Source organism: Varroa destructor, unplaced genomic scaffold, assembly GCF_002443255.2.
Source record: "Varroa destructor unplaced genomic scaffold, Vdes_3.0 BEIS01000002.1, whole genome shotgun sequence".
In the NCBI taxonomy this organism is placed as follows: Eukaryota; Metazoa; Arthropoda; class Arachnida; order Mesostigmata; family Varroidae; genus Varroa; species Varroa destructor.
Genome location: NW_019211455.1, coordinates 14,582,567 through 14,594,208, shown reverse-complemented (window position 1 = coordinate 14,594,208; position 11,642 = coordinate 14,582,567). Strand labels below are relative to the sequence as shown.

General features: G+C 44.3%; 1 protein-coding gene across 1 annotated transcript in view; it reads right to left on the bottom strand.

Moving 5' to 3' along the window:
* The window catches only part of p130CAS (Serine_rich_CAS and FAT-like_CAS_C domain-containing protein p130CAS), a 117,640-nt gene that overhangs the window by 22,641 nt on the left and 83,357 nt on the right, over window positions 1-11,642 (bottom strand). The gene's annotated exons all lie outside the window — the stretch shown is intronic.

The following is an 11,642-nucleotide window of genomic DNA, read 5'->3' as shown; positions in this document are numbered from 1 at the left end:
TATATATGATGGGGATGGGAAGGACGTTGAATATGTGTTGTACTCATACCGAAACACTTTGTAGCGCTATGTGGGCTACAGCATTACTGTCCTGCACTTCCGTACTGCTAGCGAAGACTTTATTGTGCCTTAGAGTGTTAAATTATGGGTTGTTTACAATCCACACTTACAAATAGACCCACAAGGGAGTATACCAGGTAGGCTTGTCTAAGTTGTCACAGATCTACCGGCCACTGGCAAGGCCACAGCCAGCCATTGTGAAGTCGGGAGGCCAAGGCCAAATCATCCTCTGACAACTGCTTAGGCCACCGGTACTACTACTAGGCCGCAGAAAGGACACCTACGAACAGCTAAGTGTCCTACCGAAGCGACGCTAATGAGTATGTGGCATGTGCATTAACTGAAAGGATCGTCATGCACATCGGGGAGCCCATACGCAGGAGAACGTATGGGTTGGTTGACCTTGGTTTTTCATACAACGAGCGGAGCATAAACGGAACGACCCAGTTCCGTTATGTCACTCATGACAAAGAGCCCAATACGTAGTGTGGTGCTTGCAGCAGTACAACCGCAGCACGGACGGTTGTTGACGTCCATGCGCACTGCGGGATCAGCTATATACTGAATGGGAAAAACAATACGGCTTTGGTTCGGTAAGCTATTGCCAAATGCGTTACGCCAAACAAATGGACGGAGCGTTTTTCTACGCTCCTGTACTCGCATGAAGCGACAAGTGTTGCAGTTCAGTTAAATATCGGATGAAGGCGGTAATAAAATGACTATGAAGAACAGTGGAGGTGAGATAGGTGGCCACTTCAGTATATTTTATCCCTTCTCTTCTTGTACAAAAAACGTGACGGAACTTGATAGAGCGATATGCATTACCTTAACAGGGGCAGAGGTAAAGATGACATGCTGCCATAATTAGAAAGTACGTTGTCGTTTGCTTATGATTTATTTACAGTTTTGTGTTGATGCATGCAAGCCAGATGTTACCATAGGCACTCCTACATGTGGACGTATTATACGTTTTTTTTTTTTTTTTTTATAATGAAAAGTACATTTGAGATATAAACGCTGTATTGTTCAATTTGTTTTTTAATACCGATTTAGCAAATTAACTGAAGACAGTGACATGTCTCAAAGTTCAAACCTAATTTACAAGTTTATTGACAGAAATATAGAGGTATACGGATTTGTGATATATGCTACATATTACTATATTTCCTATTACTAAAATAGCAATCTGCAAAGGCACTCAGGTCAGCTTCTTTCATTACATCTCGATTCCAGATGTGTTACTATCTGTATACGCTTCCAATACTGCTGTTTACTTGTATGAAAAGGGTACACCCTTTCCGAGTGGTCGACCTATCCTGACACGTATCCTATATGTATATTACAAAGCTTGCCTATTGAACCTTCCTGCTGATTATAAACAACCGACTGTGTTAGCAGCATTTGAATTCATTCTCGAGAATGATCGGCCCATTAGGGAATTTCATCTACTCTGATGCCATAACGTGTCTCAGGCGATTGTGTTGTTACCTGTGACAACATTCTGGCCGACTATCGTTCGTATATAGGACGAACGGCCTTGTCCGACATTCCTTAATATCTATATCCACTAGATAGTGCTGTCTTCATTCAACGTTAGCTCGTTTCCATACTAATAACAAAGATACGGTGAGAGATTACGAATTTTCAGTCGTTACTCATGACATCTTTGTTTAAATATATCGATAAATACAAGTGTACCAATTTACAAGAACAGACTAATAGGACAAAGCTTTATTCACTTAGCGGAATCCTCTCCGTCACATTGACCCACGTTCTATGGCGCACGCGTAATTTTGTATCCCTCGTCTTGTCCTAACTACTGAGTCCGTTCGATGCAATTAGGACTTGTGATTATTACAAATTCACAAACATATATGTCACGTTTGAGCGGAAACCCGAAAACAAATGGCTGCACTCTTCAGGATATCACGAGTGATTCGACTTGGCAAAGCGGCACTCGTTCCAAACATCTAAAAACCCAACGTATATCTCGTCACTAGCGCCAGAGATGCATAATTAAACAACAGACCTTGAATAGATATATGCGACAAGAGATTGCAAGAACACGTACTGTTCCCCAGTGCCACCCGTTCAACTCGCTGTATTTCGAGGAAACCAAAATCTGCCGATTACGCCCGTATAGAAACCTAGGTTGATCGGCTTTGCTGTGGGCGATAAGGGCTCTCTTCTGTCTGAGTTGTTGGTTCGTCTCAACCTCCGTGACTCCCATTGAGTCCTTCGTGGCCTGTGTGCAACTTCTACTGTTATTACTGCTACCGTCCTGGCAGTGCGCCTGTCTACCTGATACTACTTCGGCCCAAGGCTCGACGCGCCCCGATCTATTACAACATTACTTCTCTATGAGCTTTTTCTTTTTGTACCATGTGCGTCCCCTGACCCCCCCTGTGTGTTACTCGCCCTTCATGAGTCAGCCAGGCTTTCCATTTCAGCGGGTCACAAGAACGAGGGTGGCATACCATTCGGCACCGTGAAAACGCATAGGCGGTACGACTATAAGGGAACTGCCGATGGGTGCGCAGAAGCCGCTTAAAGGCTGTGCCATCAAGCAAGCCTACCTTCTTCGGTCTATCCCACTCGACCAGGGGTAGCTGTGAACAAAGCGACTGGTCTGGTAACCTAAATAGGCTTTCGGCCTTTTCACCCTCCGCGATCGAAATGCCAGCGACCGTATCCATGGTGAGAACAGCAAGAAACTGAGTAACAACAACGGACGTTAGCCATGGAGCAATGCTGAGCTTCCAAACTCAAAAGAAATAATTTTATAATGAGAAGACAACTACAAAAACTGACGTTCAAGAGTCGACCCACCCGGAATTCAGATAGTTTTGCCCTTATAACAATAGCAGTAGATGATTTAGAAAAGTTCGCCAAATGTCAAGGTGACATCTGTTTGTCAATGCAAATATGGTTCGTCCACTTGCTCTATTGTCTCGTGTCTGATCGTGGCTAGCTGAATCCAGAAAGTGGTCATACCTTCCACAACGCAAGCAGCCGTCGTATTCCTTCCTAGACATAAAGGCAGTACGTAATTGGAAGCCTTTGTTAGCATATAGTCTTTTTACTTTTCCGACCGTTCGAATCTAAGATGTCTGAGAAAGGCCGCGTAGAGAAAACAAGACGGAAGATTTTCAGACGCTGGCACATGCTGACCGAATCGAATCAGTACTAGCATCGGGAGACGTAACGGTTCGAGATCGCGATAGGGCATTCACTACCAATATACATAAAGGGTACACAATGTATAGTCGATGTGAGACTCCGAAGAATTCGTCGTAAACGAATTAGAGGCACTTGCCCTCTTCTACTGCATGTTGCTCCGCTTCCATCGACTCTGACATCCTGAAAGCAGACCCGCTCCTCTTTCTTCGTCTTGTTACCTAAGGGGATCAAACGTTCCGCATTTTGCCGTCTGTCTGAAAACATCGAAATCGGTTTACTTCCAAGCGCCGTCTGCGACACACTATACATACCATGCGATAGGGTACCAGCCATGACGTAGACGCCGTAGATTAAGTAATTCGCCATCCGGAGCAGCGTTGCTGACTGGCTGGTCGGCCGGCGAAACAGGCATATCGTTCTGGCACACACTACAAGCAGCGGTCCAACCGATTGTAGGTTATATACGTTACAGGAGAAGGGGCGGAGCGTGCTCACTCGATACAATAACTATCACATGTTTCTCGGGCTGACTGGCCCAGTTCGCCTGGGCTAGAGCTGGCTGTGCGTCTCGCAGTGCCAGATACGTCCACAGCGTTGCCTCTCGAAGCCTCTCAGCATCGAAGCTCGAAAGCTATACGGAGTAAAATGCTGGAGAGAAAGTATAAAAAACTGGTGGTTCACTTTGCGGAACGTCCCACTGAACAATCAGCCACGTGTTGGCTTGCCAGAAGTTCTTCACTCAAGTAACGGTCTTCTCTAGAGAACAAAAAGATCAAGGCAATATACAATATTTTATCTCGCATGAATGAAAGAACCTGTTTAGGGCGCTCGAAGTCACCAGTTGCCAAGCATTGTGAGATATGTGTAACCATGCGATGGCAGGGTGCTCCCAAAAGGCCTTTCGACTGTCAAATATAGCTGACGTTAGATTGCCGTTCTCTGTGGATAACGCTTGTAGTGGCGTTCGTGATGGGTCCTTCGGGAGCTACAGGCTTACCATCAAAAAACCGCGAAGTCGCCGGTTACGGCACAATACAATGTCTGCCCATACCGACGTTAAGCTCGGTCAGCGTGCAATGCTAAATATCGTTTCGACTAAAACAGCGACAGGGCTTCAGAATAAATGCTGCTTATACAATACAGATACACAGCATCTTGATCATCGCTCATTTAAGCAAAGTCAACAGCCTTTAAGAGGCTGTGGTTGATCAAGTGACCATAGCTCCTCGTTTATGCAAGACGTAAAGTTAAAATTTGCGCGACGTCTATATGTCCGCTTCACCAACGTGTTTTTAATCCATGCTCTTTGAATTCAAAGGTAAAGTAGATAAGAAGAGCTTCTTTTAACTCTACGCTACTCAGCAGAGAATAGACATCGTGAAAGCGCTATCAGCATCCACATGGCGTCCTCTGAGCCTACCGTTATTTGGCCGCATTGACTAAGGACTTTTGGGGGACCTGAATGGTTTATGATGCTGCCCAAAGCCGGCGAAGGGGCCATTTGGCGGATTCTAGAATTGCTATACTGAAAGTATGAGGTTGCAAGGTAGGCTTATATGACTGGGGAATATGGATGGGCAAGCTATAGCTCAGCAAGGCATCCGCAAGAGCTGGGTGCAACAGGCTTCTCCCCTGCACGGTGCACTGTATACGACCTCCTCGAACTGCGTCACTGCTGAGTCATTGCGCTTCAGCGTGAGCGGCTTTGCTGGAGCTACCAATTCACCCATCGATTACACCTAAGGCCGACCAAAACTCAGGATAGGAGACTTTAGTCGGGGCTGAGGGGTCAGCGGAATGTTACTTAGCTGCTGCCTCAATGATTTCTATTCGCAGATGCCACCCCAACCCGGTTATAGCCAGATCTGTACCTGTGACGGTCGTACTGCATTTGGAGCACCCGCTGCCCCACAGTCATTTCGAGTCTACAAGCCATGTGAGTGGAGAGCTAGGTCGTTTAGAGAAACGGGAGGCTGCAAACAGCCCTTAGGATAGGAGTTTAACGTTTGCCAGTGCAGTCACCTACCTAAGTATAGCTTGTCCACAGTAATAGTTGTTCAGCTATAAGAAAAAAGACTAATGTTTTTAAATGCGCATCGGGAAAACAGAGACAAGACACCACGCTCTATAGGATTTGGCCGCATCCGCGAATGAGATCTCTGTATTACTTATTCAATTCATATAGACGTTAGTTTGCACCGAAAAGCTTCAACAAACTAGATCGTAGACATTGTTAGAAAGTGCCATTTCCATACGAATATGACTATCAATGGTCCTCATTTCAACTGCGATTGCCAGCGATGATGGCGATGTCTTGTCATTTCCATATGTTTGTTTTGCTCGCCTACCTATCTTTCGACTGTCTAAAATACAGTCTGGTAATTTTTTTTTCGATTGTTCTTCTTATATTAGTGGCTCGCTTGTAACGTGGTCTCAATACTTGTGTACAAGGCACACGCGATCTCTAGATTTTAACGCATCTGACGCAGGCATCGGTCGTTGCGCTTCAGGGAGCGGATGGGGCGTCCTAAATGGCGAGCAATCTCATGGTGAACAGTTGCTAGAGCTCAGTTGTTATTTTTACTGGTAAAGCAGACGCCGCTGCTGTTGTTGGCCAGACTTGGTTAGCCTAATAAAATCTGCTCCAGCAGTGCCATAGGGGCGGATGACCGCGTCCAGAGCCGCGAGCTGTATCCCGACTGCTATTGCGGCCTTTGATCGGCGTTCTGCGTTCTTCGCCATTCGATAACATTCGGTCACATGCAAAAGTAGCTACCACGTATCGAAGCGCATGTATACAGACGCAGCCAGGCAGCGACACGGTAGATTAGTGGAGGGGTAATATATAGTAGATAATAAAATAAACACCTGCGATTTATCAAGCGTAGAGATCTACATTGGATATCTCCACAAGACGGAAAGGAGATTGAAAAAACATGCGAATGGTGCAGGAACTATTGAACGTTTAACGGCCAGCCGCTGCGACCAGGATCGTTCAAACGGATGCGAATGATGATGGTAGGGTTCGTAAAACCGTTTGGTACCACTTCTGTTGTTTGGTGGTCGACTCTACTTGATATGATCGCTAGGCTGGTTACGGCGAAGGGCTGACACTGAAGTTTCAAAAATATCTGAAGGGGAACATCATGCAGTTAGTGCCTATTGGCCCAGGTATTAGGGCAAGTGTCGTTCGCATGTTATCGCATGTATCTCGTCGTTTGTGGTAGGCAAAAGTCGTGTAGGGAGAAAAAGGACCCTTTTTGATTGACCCCCATGAATTCGGATTCAAGAGCTCTAGAGGCGACCGCGACCCAGCACGTGTCCGCGCCAATATTGGAATTTGCAGTTTTCTTTGCTATGTACGTAAAACTAAAAATCGTGATTTACTTTGAGATAAGTACGGTCCTGCATGCGCCAACATGTCTGTTTTTTGAGATTAGTTCGACTGTCCAGGACATAACAACGCGGCATGTTTGTCGTCCTCTGCGCACTAAAACTGCCTCTTTCTTAAATCGGATTAGACATTGTCAGCTCTGGCCAAAACAAGATTTGCGGCTGCATTATTGAGAAATCCCAGGGGTGCTGCATAACGAGAGTTAGTTTTGACGAGTTTTCCACGTGACGCAGTACAATAAACAGTGATTATCTGTTCTGGTGCCTTCCCTTAAGTAAGATCTCTTCTTTTCCATGTTCAGACTGTTCTGAATTCATTATATTTGTAAATGACTCATAGAATTAAATCGCCGATAGGTATCCTTCCGAAAAGCGAGCACCGCTTTAGAATGCGTTTTCTTTCTTAGTACTGCTTCTATATTAAGATGAGCTCTTGCAACAGCGAAATTCATACCCGGCTAAAACAGAGCGCCGTGGCCGCGAACTCTTCAAGGCCGTATAGTGATGTTGAGGTAAACGACAGCCGCGCTTCTGTCTTGCGCCTGCATTTACAACCAGTAAACATTATAAGCCGAGTAGACCGTAATAAACGCTGTCAAAGTTGCTCCGAATGTAGTGTTTTTTTTAAGAATGCGGAGTCTTTTCTGTACTAGGTCTACTGCCATACGTGGGCGGAAACGGCCCAGTAGGCAACCAGAGCCACTACACAGGTGAAGTTTGTTGACATGGCCACAATCTTATTTGACTTGAATACTGCACACCTAACTTGTGACGTTTGCACTTACGGTAAAAGTCGGCTCAATTCTAATATACGTCCTAATTCAGTCGTGCTTTTTTCTCTATTAAGATTCCGACCGCTACTAGAAAATCGTCCTGCATTAAAAAATTATTATAAAAAAAATAGATTATATATACATGTGATGAAATCTATCACAGAGTGGACAATGGTACGCTTAGCGAGCTCTATAACAGTGTTCAGCAATTAGAATGACCAGCTGCAGATACAGATCAGGTATAAGAACCACCCCCTTAAAAAGAAAATCTCAGTTAAGCCACATATATGGCGTAGTGCATTTACCTGGCCATCTATTCGTATACTAACTTTATACGATCGGGAGCCATTTGGCGGTAACTGATATATATATATATATATATATATATATATGCGTTTATAAGTAAAATGATAACCACATATAGGAACTGTCATATGAAAGTAGTCGAAACATGTTGTCAACATTTGAGTTGGAACGGTACGACCATCTACTCTAAGTAGGGCAAATAGGTCCGTCACATTATCGCCTTTATAGAGCCGTTACTATACCGAGACGCTGTGCCGTCTATAACATCACACAAAATTGGTTTAAAATGGTTAGTTAGAGCTAAAAAACTAACAATTACCTATATATACGTATGTAATGGTAATGCAAGCTAATCTGTTCGCATTTATGAGCTTTTACTACATTTGTTGCGTAGGCACGAGCGCAGCTCAGCGTTATTCAATGGCAATCTTCGGCAATTGAATCAACTGACGCAGTAATAATACGTTCCAACAAAACGGTACAGGCCAACATCGGACATTACATAAAAGTGACTGCATCCCAATTGACCATCAGTAGTCAGCCACACTTCTTGGGTCCACGCGGCGTTAGCTGCGTTGATGGATTCTGCTAGACTTGTTGATCTTACTGTACCTGCTGGGGCAAACGAACGACACCCAGAAAAATACGGAGCGACTGCATAGAGAAGCGCATTGACGCCTCCTATCCGCGTCGCTTTGGGCTAGTCATCGTTGGATATACTTAGCACACCCAGTAGCCCGCATCGGCGAGAAAAGGTTTCGAGATCCGAACCGCAATGCGAAGGATCAACCAAGCGGCCACGAGTCGGTTGGCTGATTACTTTGTTTATTTATACTGCTTGTCTCAGCGCTGCGTCCTATATGACCGTTTGCTAGATGCTGTTAATGTTCGAGCTTAAATTCGATTATTACTATGTCCGTTTGTGAATGGTTTGCGGCCTTACAAACTGCTGGAACTGAAAGAATTCTGGGCATCGTGACTCCATGCGATGCCCACAGAGCTCATAGAGCTTAGCCGATATGTGGGACGACTTAAGTCAGCTTAAACGTCCGTGTAGTTTTTACAGGCGTACAACAATAACGTCTATTCAATGTCGCGAAACGCTGCACGTCATCAATATCAAATACCAGAATACACCGAATGTTTATTTGAGCGATTGATTTATTGAAAGGGGAGAATAGTAAACGTTTCTTCGCTCTCTTCCTTAACCAGCCATACAACGCTAATATCTTAACGCCTTTTCCGGAATGCGCTCACATTCATTCTATGAACACTTTAATCTTTGACAAACACAGGGTAGATATCTGTTACGGCTTCAGATAGGATAAATGTTGATACGAACAACCAAGACAGCGCTATCTCGGTCGACCGCGTAAATATCAAGTGTTTCTGGCCTGTACGATACTGCTCTGATCCCTCCATGTTTGTTTCGCTTTCACTACAATTTTCAACCATCAGTGACTGTTGGACTCGCGCAATAAGACGCACAACCCAGGGAAACGCACCAAAAAAAGTAACATATTAACCCCATCAGCATCAGTTTTGATCTGTCCATCAGAATCCATTCAAGATGGAAACCCAATATATTGGCAGGGGCAAGGCGTACGGACCGACCCATCCATGGACTAGAAAGGAACGTGAACTGTCCAAAACCACCCATAGAGATGGACAGCAATCACAATGTTAATAGTTTAGTTTGTGTATTCGCTAGAGCATTTGGCATCGTAAATCGTGCTTTCTGAACAGCGCCGTTTAAACCGAGATTGGCGTTACAAAGCATGGGCCGTTTTTTTTTTTAACAGGAATGCCAGAGCCCCATCATCTTGTTCGAACCCGACACATGCATGTGAGAATCATGAGTCATAGCAGTGAAAATGCTTGTCGCTTCATTCGCAGCAATTGAAACAGTCCGTGAGGCTGTGGAGACAACGATAGCAGACGTATTGGGCGTTTGGCAAAGAGATAGTTCCAGCTCCTCCATGCATCGTGAAGATATCAACTAGACGACAAGCTTACACAAAACATTTCCACCAGTTAATGACTGACGATTCATTGGTGGGCTGATACCCACAGAAAATTAAGTAGTTCCATATGCCGTGCATCACACCACAAGTCTAGAGCCTTAACCTGACCGGCTAGGCTAGGATCTAACGCTACTCACGAGTATCGACATGTTGAATAACGGTCCGACAAACTTTGTAAGGGACCATCACGTAACGTTTTACCGTAACATCATGGGTATCAGTAGGCAGGCAACATGATGTTTTATAAGTCTAGCCTTTGAATATTGATCAGGCAGAAGGTGGTCGAAAATCGTTTTTCGAAGTTATGTCTTTTACTACGGTCAGCGTTCGCGAAACGAAAAGATGATACTCTAAGACGAGCTTAATACCGGATTTCGAAGATAGCGTGCTTCTGCAATCCGTGTGCGATAGTCGAAGATTCGATATCCGCCTCCTATAATGGAGTCTAGTATACTCTTATTCAATATGAATCAATTATCTAAGTGTATTCATCCATACACATCTACTCGTACTACCTCTGCACCCAGCCGAACAACATACAAGCACATCTCTGCTTATTTTGCCCCTAAGTGAAGCCGGCAACCTCCTGTCATATATACTTCGCTAGAAGACGTCGCTGATAAACTAATATAATCAAGCATACGGATGCGTTGAAATATATTTCTATAGGAGAAAAATGAAGAACCTCGTCGCGCTGGAAATATTCGTTGCGTTTGGATTGGGTCTAGTACCTTCTGCACTGTGCAAAGCTACCAGACAGAAAAAACTTACAATGAAGAGACGCTCGACAACAGCTAGATATTGTCATCATGGTAGCTGATTTATCACTACTATTCCCGGCGCATTGGCAAATAGATCATATTTGGACGGTCAAGCGGCTGGCGAGTTTTGGCGTCTTTGCGGCGATGCATTTAGGAGCGAAATGGATAAAGCAGATAGAGGAAAAAATATCGCACCGGACCAATGGACGAGATGGGTCTCTCGAGTCGTTGGTGCAAACTCAGATGTGGACGCAGTCCTATTCCGAAGACCCAGCAAAGTCGTATGCGAGCGCACATAGAGCTAGAGTGCCATGGTGGCTGGCCACCCATAGCCGTCACGGCAAAGGAAGCCTATTCAGTTCTTTGCGTACATAAAAGTATGTACATACACATATCATACACGCGATGTCGATACAATGCAGAAATGTCATAGATGAGAAAAGAACGTGGGACGTGTATTAGTTGAAATCGGATGGGTACAGCTCAGATTGTCCAGCTAATGTCCGTTTGCATTATATTCATAATATACAATCATACTAATTATTAAGGCTGTAGTATAAATGTAATGCTATTATCCACACGTGTTAGTTAGTATGGGTCCCGTCGGATCGGCGCTGGCGTCATTTCAAGCTGAATTCTACTGCTTTCATTTAAACAAAACATACAACTCATTGGATGGATGCAATTTGCAAAAAAAATCGCTATACTTTAGTATCTCTTTTACTCTAAAGGCACAATTTATGCTCAAGATGCGGTCTGTGATCTTGATGTGAAGATCATTCCCCATAGTGGCTGATCGCTCATTGACAAAGCTATTGTGAAAGGTGAGTAAGACCAGCACACGAAATATCGTCGAAAAACTAAATTAATATCATCGAACAATTGTAAATTGTTTGAAGAAAGCTGACTACGATGTTTGGGTTCAACAGGAACTGGCTCAGGAGGATGGAGTCAATCGTATCTATTTCCATCTGAATCTACAGACACGCAACTAAATCGAGCTATTTTCAAAGGAGGCTGATCACGGGTGATAAAAAGTAGATCACATACGTCAATAATACACAAATAAAAAAAAAAAAGGAAGAAATAAAATGTGTTCCACGACCTGTGGCAAAGCCCAGACAGACGTCAAAGAAAACGATGCT